Genomic DNA, 11,903 nt, shown 5'->3' with positions numbered 1-11,903 from the left:
AACATATTTGCAACGTGGATTGCATAATTTGTTTTTGAACAGGGTCTAAAGTGAACCATTTTAGAAAACCTATCTACTATTACAAAAACTGAGTCATTTTTCCTATGTGTTTTGGTAAACCCAAAACAAAGTCCATACTAATGGCTTCCCAAGGTTTGTTGGGTATGGGAAGTGGGTTATATAACCGTGCATTCTGTTATCTTACCTTTGCATTCTAACCAATCCTGCATTTGCCTACAATCTTTTTAACATCAATTCTCATACCTGACCAAAAATAAAAATAACATAATACGACATATGTCTTGCTATGGCCAAAATGACTAGAAAGTCCTCCACTATATTTCATTTTCAATAGATTATCCCTTAACGACCCTCTTGGAATGCATATATTGTTGCCTTTAAACACCAGTCCTTCCCGAATATTATACTCAAGCCACAAACTTCTATCCATGGCCATAGGATTTTCACAAGATCCATAAAGTTCCTTGAAATATGGATCTTCCTTATACAATTCTTAGATGTGTTCATACCCCAAATTATTGACTTGTATCTCGTGCAAAACCAGAAATTGCCTACGCAAACCATCAACAACTTTGTTATCACTTCCATTAATATGTTTTAGAACAAAATATTTTTTTTGCATGTCTCTAGGTCAACTTGTCTTGTTTGGATATGAACTGCAATGTAAGATTATCTGTGTATAAAATGAACTCCTTGGGAATAAGGTAATGCCTCCACTTGTTGAGGGACTTAATTACTACATAAAATTTCTTATTGTAAGTGGAATACTTCTGTTGGTTTCATTTATTTTTTCACTTAAGCAAGCAACTAGCTTATTGCCTTGGCTAAGAACACTCCAATAGTTGTTCCACTGGTATCACACTTCACCTAAAAATGATTTTGGAAATTAGGTAGAACCAAAATTGGTTGCTCTGTTATTTTTTTATTTAGTAATTGAAAATCCTCTTCCCTCGTTGTTGTTGTCCACTTAAAATGTTGTTGCTCCTTCTTAATAGTTTTTCACTCTCAGTGCACATATGCAAGTCAAATTTCGAATGAACATTTATTAAAACCTATCCTACCCATGGAATATTTTTACTTTGGATACTTGTTGGTGAAGGCCAATATTTAATGGCTTTTACCTTCTTAGGGACCATTTTAAGCCCTTCAGAAGAAATCACAAATCCTAAATAAACCAATTATTTCTTAAGGAAAGAACATTTCTTCAGATTTATTAGAAGTTTTTCTTGCTATAATTTCTTTAGTACCATTTTTAAAAATCATAGATGTTCCTCCTTGGCCCTGTTGTACATAAGCATATTATCTAAATAAATAATCACGAGCTTCCTAATCAATTCCTTGAGGACTTCGTTCATGAGCCTCATAAAAGTGTTGGGTGTGTTAATCAAGACAAAAGGCATAATATTTCATTCATACAAACCATCATTGGTTTTGAATGCAATATTCCACTCATCTCCTTCTCTCATTCTAATATGATGATGTATTCTCTTTAAATCTGTTTTGGAAAAATATTTAGCAACACTAAGACAATCTACTATATCATCCATGCGAGGTAAAGGAAATCTATACTTGGCATTTATCTTATTAATAGATCTAGAATGAGTACACATATTTTAGCCTCTGTCTTTCTTTGGACTCAAGACAACTGACACAACATAAGGACTCAAAATTTCTCTAATCAATCCTTTGTCTAACAATTGCTAGACTTGATTTCTAATTTCTTCATTCTCTTTAGGTTTCATTTGATAAATTGCCTTATTGGGTAAATTGGCTCTTGGAATTAGATATGCATGATGAATGATGCTCCTTACAAGTGGTAATACATTTGGAAACTCATCAATGATAATATCAATAAATTCATCCAACAATGATTTAATTTCAATACGAAACTCATTCAAATTTGTATACATAAGGAAAATCTTAGGCTTACCAATTAAAGTCAATTGCATCTCTTCTTCTCACTTTACTTCTTACACCAACTCCTTCCCGATCATCATTAATACACTTGGTTCCATTTCCTCTTTGGTTCCTTTCGCTTCTGGGGGTAACAACATATTCCTGAAGTTATCCTTTATGAAGGAGTAGATATTCCTCCTCCCATCATGGATATCTCCTCTATCATACTTCCACGACCTTCCTAATAAGGCATGGAAAACATCCATAGGCATGATGTCACATAACACCTCATCCTTATTGATGTTGATTTGAAACTCTAGCTTGCTTTGTTAATTAACCAAGGTCTAATGCCCTTTTTGCAACCACACCACATGATAAAGAGTAGGGTTTTTCATCCTTTGTAGCCCTAATTCCTCCACCATCTCTACAAAGATCAAGCTATTAGTGTTGCCACTATGAATAATTACTTTGCAAGATTTTTTCATGGACTTCTAGACTATTCTAAACAAGTTCCTTTGTTGTGTTGGCTCCTGCCTCTCCTTTTCTCCTTTAATTAAAATTCTCTTCAACATTAGGTATTCACCCAACTTAGGGGTTTATTCTTTTACTTATATTGTTTCTGCCTAATCCCTAACTTCTACAAATGCACTCCTCTCTGACTTACTAATTTATTTTCAGGGTAGATCCATGATATATGGTCTATATTTCAACATATGTGGCATTTGACCTCTCTATCTCTGCCTCTTCCTCTTTGGAAAAAAATTCTACCCTTTGACTCTCCTCCCCTTAGATATTAATTATTTGAACTCCTTGCTTCTTCTCTCAAGGTTTTAGCTCTTTCCCTATTGGGAAATCATTTCCCTCTAGCTAGATTCCTTCCTCTGCTTTGTTGGATCTATTTCCTCACCAACTTTTCTTCTACCGTCAGTGTTGCTTGATAGGCATCCTCCACATTTTTCAAGGGTAAGAGGCCAATTTCATCTTGGATCTTGTACCTCATGCCATTTATTTATCTTACCACCTTCTCCACATATTCTTCGATGCAACATGTTCTTATATCCATCTTGTTAAATTCCTCTTTGTATTATTTCACCATCATGGACTTCTACCCAAATTATGTAGTTTCCTGAACAAATTCAGTTGGTAATCCTTGGGTATCAACTTTCTCTTGAACTTAGCCACCATCCTATCCCAAATTTTAAGCTTTTATTTTCCTTTTTTTCCTCCAATTTTCATGTAATGCATCCCACCATATTGTTTCATGTCCCCTTAGTCTAGTCACAATGTACTTGACCTTCTGCTCCTCCTCAACATCCTCACAATCAAAATAGTTGTCTAGAGTGCCGGTCTGATCTAGTAGCTCTTCCATATGGGTTTCTATCATATAGAGGTACTTCCAACTTTGGTGTGGACCCAACCTTGGTAGCTAGCTTAATCAACTACTCATCTAACTGCTCTCTTCTTAGATTTCTTTCCACTTCTTCCTCAGAACTCGTGTCCTCACTCTTGCTGATGTATCTCACGACAGGTTATTTTCTTTGGGTAGTTTCCAAAACCTCTAATATTTATTGGATATGCCTCAATTCCATTCTCATGAGGCCCTCATCCATTTCACTCCCTTCTCAACTTCTTCTTCCAGGTGGAATACTTGGAACACAAATCTTAAAAACTTCTCAAATTATTTTACTTGTTAAAGATATTGTTGAGCTCAAAAGCTCTGATACCACAAATGATGTAATAGTCACATGGTCAATCCCTTATTCTTCAAAATACTGTAGATAATCCTATAGATTCATAGGCTAATGTAATCTACTAAAACAAGAGATAAGAATCTAATTCTACTCTTTATAATGGAAGCCCATAAAGATCAAGAAAAACAATAATTGATAAGAGGAAGAACATCAATGGCACATAGCACAATAAATATCCGGGAAAAGCCACAAATCAAAACCCCACTATCTGTATTGCATAAATCAGAAATCCAAGATGATAATACAATGCTTGTTCTCACAAGAACAATGCTAGCACTTAGTAAAATCAATCTCCCAGCTCACAAGCAAGCTCAAGCCAAATCCATGCCTCTTCTCTGCTCTCCAAGCTCCCTATTTATTTATGCCCTTGGTCAAAGAATTCAGATGAATACAATATTCTCTGCTCAACCTTGAGCTTAACCTGCACAATTATTTCCTATTCTCCACTTGATGACTTCCTTTGGCCAATACTTAGCCAAATTTCCAAGCCTCCAAGATTCTAATTCTTTTCACAGTTCTTGAGAGAGTTGGCCCGTATTTAAAGGGAAATTCATCAATCCTTGAATGCAAGAACTATCAGTGCAACTCAAAAAAATATAAAACAAATAGTACATTATCCCTGCACTCTAGCCTCAACTGGGTCTTTCTCAGAATTGACATGCATGAGCTTCTGATGAGGGAATATTCAGTTAACTAGAGTAGCACTAGTTGAGTGCACTAATGCATCAATTGATTGTTAACTCACTATTAGTTCCTCAACCAGTTTGGAACTAATTTATTTGGACTTAACTCAATAAACTGGGTTAACTAATTACGATTCATACTTAAATCATCTTGGACCCTTGTAATATAGGGAGAACATATACATGACTCTAGAAAGACTTCCAACTCAAAATTCCTAAGTTAATTAAGTTAATTAAACTTAATTAACTATTTACAAGTTATTATGAGAAAAGAATTACAATTTAATTCAAGGACAAATTAAATTGGAATTTATGGATTCTATTTTTAACATTTCTTGTTGCTATTTTCAACACTCCCTCTCAACAAGAAAGTAATTCAACTCAATCTCGATCCTGAACCTTTGGAACGTTTTGCATGCAACACTTCTCTCGAGTGTTGTAGCTCCAACAACTCCAGAAACAAAAAACATCCAACCTGAATAAGAATGATGCCTCTATCTTCAAAGTCTCTTACTACTATTGCCTCTATCGACTGAAAAATTTGCACTTATGTTGACTCTGCCTTTCTGCACTTGTTGTCAACCCTCTCTACGCTTTTCAGTATCTGACAGCTCTAGCCTTTGTCACTTGATCTCTCACTGCATCAATCCCACTGATTCCTCCCATTACTATGTACTTTGGGCTCTCTTAGCAAGGTACGATCCATGAGATAAAACCACTCAATGGACCCTGCCCAATTTCAGCCCTCTCGAGACTATCACTTCAAATCTCCTTACCTCACACCTGGAGGTATGGCTACATGTGATCCCTCTACACACCTGGCTCGAAATTTCCCCCTACTAGAGGTCTCTGCATGAGTGGAGGCCTCCACTCAGTCTCCTCTCAGCTTCTCCAATAGTGGCTGCTCGACAATTGTCTGAGAATGCTTCTTCTCAGCTTGAGTGGATGTCTCCACTCGTTCTCCTCTCAGCTTAGTTGTGGCTGTTCCATAAATTCCTAAAGCTACTTCCGAGGCTTCTTCTGGGGTGGCATGTTGAGAGGCAATTTACTCTCCCTCTCAACCACCAAGTCTCTAACCTTTTCCTTGCTCCTCAAGGCTTTGCATGCATCTTGAACCTTAAGAGCATACAGGTTCTTGACCCATGCACTGATATTTTTCACCTGTCCCGTGGTGATGTGTCGAAGGAAAACCTCTCCCTTACTAAAAACCACATCATAGCCATGGTCTTCCAATATCGCGACTTAAACAAGATTCTTCTTTAGTCCCGGAACATACATAACATCTGTGATCTTGAGAGGGGAGCTCGACTCCCTCTGAAAAGTAACCATACCGATCCCAGTAGCTCTATACCTCTCTTCATCTCCAAACTCTATGCTCTTCTTGAGGTATTTCTCCTCAAAATCATTAAAGAGATCTCTTTTTCCCATCATATGGAATGAGGCACCGATATCAAGATAGTACATGCTTTCCATGGTAGTGGTGGCCATGCATGCAATGAGAGAGAAATAAAGTTCAAATTGGGAAGCTAGAGTTTCACCTGCTACCGCTATTGTCAGATCCTTCTTGCTTTCTTTCCTCTATGGGCAGTCCTTGGCATAGTGCTCATGCTCGTGATAGTGAAAATACTTGACTTTCATCAAGTCCATCTTCTTTTTGCCCTCCTCCCCTTGGGACTTCTTTCCCTTGGCCCACTTTGACTTACTCGCTAAGGAAAAATCCTCTTCCACTTCTTTGGAAGAGGTCCCATCTTTGGTGTTCCTCCTGATCTCATCCTACATCAAATCTAGCCATAGTCATTCCTAATTTGGTAGCTTCTCTCGACCATTGATAGAGTCCTGATAGCTATTTGAATTCTTTGGGAGTCCAAGAAGAGAAAGGGTCACCGTATCTTCCTCGGAAACTGTGATTCCAACACGACATTGAGTGAACTGGGTCAAGTAATTTGGAATTGACTCGCTCGCCTCCATCTTGATTTTTCGAAGTTTATCTTTTAGTGCCAACTTCCTTGGTCACTTCTATTCTAAGAAAGGTCCTTCAATGCTTTCCACATAGCATGCAGAGTTTCCTTCCCATTGAGACTCAAGACAATGTGGTCTCAAACTCCCTTAAGGATTATCTGCCTCGCCCTTGCCACACACTTCTTCCATTTAGCCAGATTCTGAGCATGCGATGTTGGTGGCTTAGGAATGTCCTGATCAATGAATTCCTTCAAGCCACTATCCTCCAACACGGCCTCCATCCTGTCCTTCCAGGATATATAATTCTAGCTTCCATCCAAGGTACACGCGAGCCACAAACTGTATAACACCATTTGTCAACCCTCAAGTATGTATTGAAAATTCGAATTTCACCTATAACCCAGAAACTCAAAACTTTGAAATCTCCTCTAGAGAGCTGATTTTAAATCAACGATGTCTCCCTCATACAAACTCCGATTTGGCCGATTTTCCTTTGAATTTGGGTATCTCTTCCTAAGGAATCCAGATCTGAAATCTGTTTATGAAAATTTTGCATAGAAATTCTCAGATCTGCTATGCAAACTCTCAGCCCAAAAAATTCTTGCTCCGATACCATGTAGAAAATTTCCTACAAATCTAGCTCTGATACCATGTAGTAAATCATGTAGATTCACAAGCTCATGTAATCTACTAAAACAAGAGACAAGAATCTACTTCTACTCTTTACAGCAGAAGCCCATAAAGATCGAGCAAAATAATAATCGACAAGAGAAAGAACATAAATGTCACATAACACAATAAATATTCATGGAAAGTCACAGCTCAAAACGCCACTATATGTATTGCATTAATCATAAATCCAAGATGATAATATAATGCTTTTTCTCACAAGAACAATCCTAGCACTCAATAAAATTAATCTCCCAACGCACAAGCAAGCTCAAGCCAAATGTAGGCCTCTTCTATACTCTCCGAGCTCCCTATTTCCTTGCACCCTTGGTCAAAGAATTCAGATGAATACAATATGCTATGCTCAACCTTGAGCTTAACCTGCACAAGTATTTCCTATCCTTTGCTTGATGAATTCCTTTGGCCAATATGTAGCCAAATTTCCAAGCCTCCAAGATTCTAATTATTTTCACAATTCCTTAGAGAATTGGCCCATATTTAAAGGGGAATTCATCAATTCCTGAATGCATGCACTATTAGTGCAACTCAGAAAAATCTAAAACAAATAGCACATTGTTCCTACACTTTAATCTCAACTGGGTCTTTCTCAGAATCGACATCCATGAGTTTCTGATGAGGGAATATTCAGTCAACTGGAGTAGCACTAGTTGAGTGCACTAATGCATCAACTGATTGTTAACTCACTATTAGTTCCTCAAACAATTTGGAACCAATTTAACTGGAATTAACTCAATAAACTGAGTTAACTAATTACAACTCATACTTAACTCATCCCGGACCCCTATGATATGGGGAGAACATATACATGACTTCAGAAAGACTTCAAACTCGAAATTCCTAAGTCAATTAAGTTAACTAACTATTTACAAGTTGATATGAGAAAAGAATTACAATTTAGCTCACAATTTAATTCAAGGACAAATTAAATTGAAATTTTTGGATTATATTTTTAGCATTTCTTGTTGATACTTTCAAAAAATACCACAACATAAAAACTTAGACTATCTCAACATGTACTCATTTCACACTTCCATGCAGAATCCCCTTTCAAACCCTCTCTCCTCGTTTATCGAATTAGACCTCAAAACTTAAATTTTGCGTGGCCCACGCTCAGTTCTCAAAGAAGTTCGGGGGTGAGGACCATAGGTAGATCGGTTCAGAATGAAAATGGACCATGCAAGTTATGGTGTCAAACCCAACTTATAGTTAGGGTCAGAAACTCTCCTATTTCCCAAGTTCTCATGTTTTCCACTTTGACTTTTGACTACTCTGTGAGACCCACAGTGCAAGGTTAGACTTGTTTATGAAATTCAAGTTCTAAAGAGTGAAAAGCGGTCGGAGGGCTGACCTTTGACTACTGGCCCACCACCCAATTCTTGGTCTATGAGTTGAGAAGTTGGTGTTAATCATATTCATTCCTGTTGCTAGGTTTTGGTGTTACCAAGATGCTTCAACTCCTTCCTAACAAAGACTATGTGCCAGGGAATTTCAACATGCAGATTCTCGCTCAATCCTTCAGACACAAACCCAAATCACTCTCCTATGAAAACCATGATTCAACGACTAGATAAGAATTTATCCTTTGCTGTGGACATTTTTCCATTTGACTAATTACTAATTTTGTTGCAGAAGATACAATTCAAGTAAATTAAAACACAGGTACTAATTCTCAAACAAGAATTGTGATGATAATGAATTGTACGATAAAACTTGCCAGAGAACAACAAAACATCTCCTTCTTTTCTTGGGCTTTCTCTGCACTTGCGAGATTCGCGAAACCACTTTATATGCAAGATACTAGGGATTTTTCCCATAACAAAATAGGGATGCGTTGACTAACATCAACCTTTCCAAAGGTGACACTTGGGGCCTTTTTTAGAAGCCCTTAAGACAAAAACATGACTCTCCTAAATGGAAAAGACACATATGTTAATAGAAAAACAACAATTTGTATAGGTGTCCCCTCAAGGGCACATAGACATAATAGACAGTAAGATATTTACAATATTTTTTTTTTGGAACAAAATGTGGAGTGATGCTCCTGCATCACAGTGCATTGGTTGCCAATTGTTTTATCCATAGGTTTTCTAAGAAATTCTTTCTAATACATGATTCATTAACCTCCACCTGTTTTCTAAGAAATTCTTTCTCTTGTATGATTCATCAACCTCCATCTGTTTTCTAAGAGCTTCTTTCTCGTATATGATTCATCAACCTTTCTTCAACTATTTAACTTGCTCAATGATAATGATAATGGAAAAGGTTAAAAAATAACTAATGGGATTTCTGAGAACTAAAATGTATGTGTGGATATTGAGTTCTTAATATGCTGGTAATGCACAATATCGCATTGGTTTGAAATTCCTGTGTCGAAGAGATCATCTTGGCACATTAACCATGGAAACAAATTTTTATATGCCACCAAAAAGTGTTGGAAGCTAACGATACTCTCATTGATCAATATAATCATCCAACTTCCAAGCATTTGAACTTATGGATTCGTTGGATGAGTCCAATCCATAAACCAATATCTTGTTGTGTAGATCAACCTATAGATTATACAAAACATTGTGTGATCAAAATATAGATTTTCTAATAGCTACTACAACAATAGAAGTAGTTGCAAAGATTTCTAAGATTGTAGAAGAATGTAAAAAGTACAATGAGGTGAGATTTTATGGATTGGAAGAAGGTAGTAGCAGACAACACGTTATACAAATTATGCAAGAGTATATACTACACATCAGGTGGTAATTTTATGGAACTATTCAACTAATAGCATATCCCCTAAATGGCTGCGCCAGAGCTGTACCATCAACTGGCATCAGATCAGGGTGCTCTCCCCCAGCGTCTCCCCGCGATGAATGCTATAGGACTGCTCCATCACCATAGCAATAATTCAGGTTATCTCCCTTGGCGGTTCCCCTTGATAGTTGCTTTAGAGTTGCACCAACTAATAGCAGTGAATCTGGGTCTTCAAACACGGGTTGAAAAGACTTCCCATAGTGGGATTGAAAAGACTGTCCATAGTTGCGTTCATAGAAGTAAACACCTCACCCGCAAGGTCTGGATTCGGTATTTTCTATTGAGTGTGGGACGAGGAAACCGATCGAACCCCAGGAGGTCTTTATTCGGTGTGTTCGCTTAGTGAGTGTGTTCATGGCTAACCCGGGTGTGGTCTTACAGTAAGTCTGGTTCCGGGGTGTGAAGCCCACTACACGAGAGAGAGGAAGGATAGAGTGGGTTACTAGGTGAATCTCGCAGTAAAGGCACCTACACTTGGTTACTGGGTTGGTTACTGGGTTACTGGGTTGTTCCCTCGATAGCTGCTCTATGACTGTCCCATCCTAATAGCAGGGATCCGGGTCTTCCCAACTCATCTATCCTCCATAACTGCTATCGAGCTGTCTCATCACCATAGCATTAATCTGGGTTCTTTTAATACGTTACATGCCATAAATCCTAAGGGGGAAAATGGCATATTTTGTAACCAGAGTGGCGCATCGTATTATAATATGTAACATCGGCATACCACCCCACAACCCACCCCCCCATACCGACAACTCAGGTCAACTGACAGATTAAGCCGAGGAGGAACTACTCGCTTGACCATCGAGAGAGCGAAGAGGGCCCATCGAGTCTTAATCCTTCTTCCTACCTTCCTTAAGGGGAGGGAAGGAGGGAAACTCTAACTAGCCTAACGGGACCAGTAGAGTCTCTTTCCTTCCCAACCCAATCACGAAATCGAGGCAAGGAGAAAGCTTAGGATTCATAGTAAGAGTACCGGGCACATAGTTGAAAACAGTACATAGTCCCCTTGCCCCGCCCACGAGCTATGCAACTCACTCTAGCAGCACCTCTAGCCATTCTCTCTTATGTCGATGGGGTATCCTCTTATTGGAAGAACAATAGGGGTAATTTATCCCCGGTATGGCTGCTATGGCTATGGACTGACCGTGGCTGGCTCTGACCGTGCTAATATGTACTATGAATGGCGTATGATGCTCAACAGGTGAATCATATATAACAAAAGCTTGAGTAACTCGCTCTTGGCATGAAGGTATCACTGCAAATAGCTCTGCCCCATGTGCATCGTTGTTAACAGCACATAGTCCCCTTGGCGCACCCACGAGCTATTCAACTCACTATATCAACCAACACGTCTATCCATTCTCTCGTCTGGCATACAAATCTTCTCTCGTCTGGTGGGTAACGTGGGGGAAATGATAAAGCAAGCAAACCCATGGGAAGTTCATATTCATCTCAAGGGATGGCAAGATCGATAAAACAAGAGGCCTACCTACCTTGGGCGAGCAGCAAGTTTGATCAGCAGATTATTCACTGTGTCCTTTCGGTGTTGTCACTGTTTCACGATGGATACTTGTCTGTATGAAACTTGGCTCTCTCTTATCCGTCGGGTATGCATTGAAAGGGGCCTTATCCTCTTCTCTCGGGCATGGGAACCTGGGGTAACCTCACTTGTATGGTGTTAAGGACTTCTCTCTGCTGGGTATGGTTAATAGTAATCTCATCATCAAACAAGAGTATTGCCTATCAATAGTATAGGTTCCGCATATCAGGACATCAATCATATGTACATACATAAAAAGTGATTCATCCCATGAGTAATAAAAAATGGAATACAGGGTCGCCCCAATACTTGGAGTCGCCCTCACAAAGGTATGCACCTTGACCATTTCCGTCTCGCCTTAAAAGATTTCATTTACATAATGACCGGCTTAGTCAACTGCGTAATCTATCGCTGCATCTACTGAATCAACCGCTGCTACGACATCTGTATCACCCGCTGAATCACCCGCTGGATCAACTGTTGCTGTACCTGGAACTGCTGCAGGAGGTTATTTAACTAAAAAGGGTACAGGTCCTGGTTCAATTGCAATTA

The sequence above is a fragment of the Pinus tabuliformis genome, chromosome 1_2 (assembly GCF_031772625.1).
Source record: "Pinus tabuliformis cultivar Carrire ecotype Pingquan chromosome 1_2, CPIR1, whole genome shotgun sequence".
Classification (NCBI taxonomy): Eukaryota; Viridiplantae; Streptophyta; class Pinopsida; order Pinales; family Pinaceae; genus Pinus; species Pinus tabuliformis.
The sequence above is the reverse complement of the archived record's forward strand: the minus strand, read 5'-3'. Positions refer to the sequence as shown.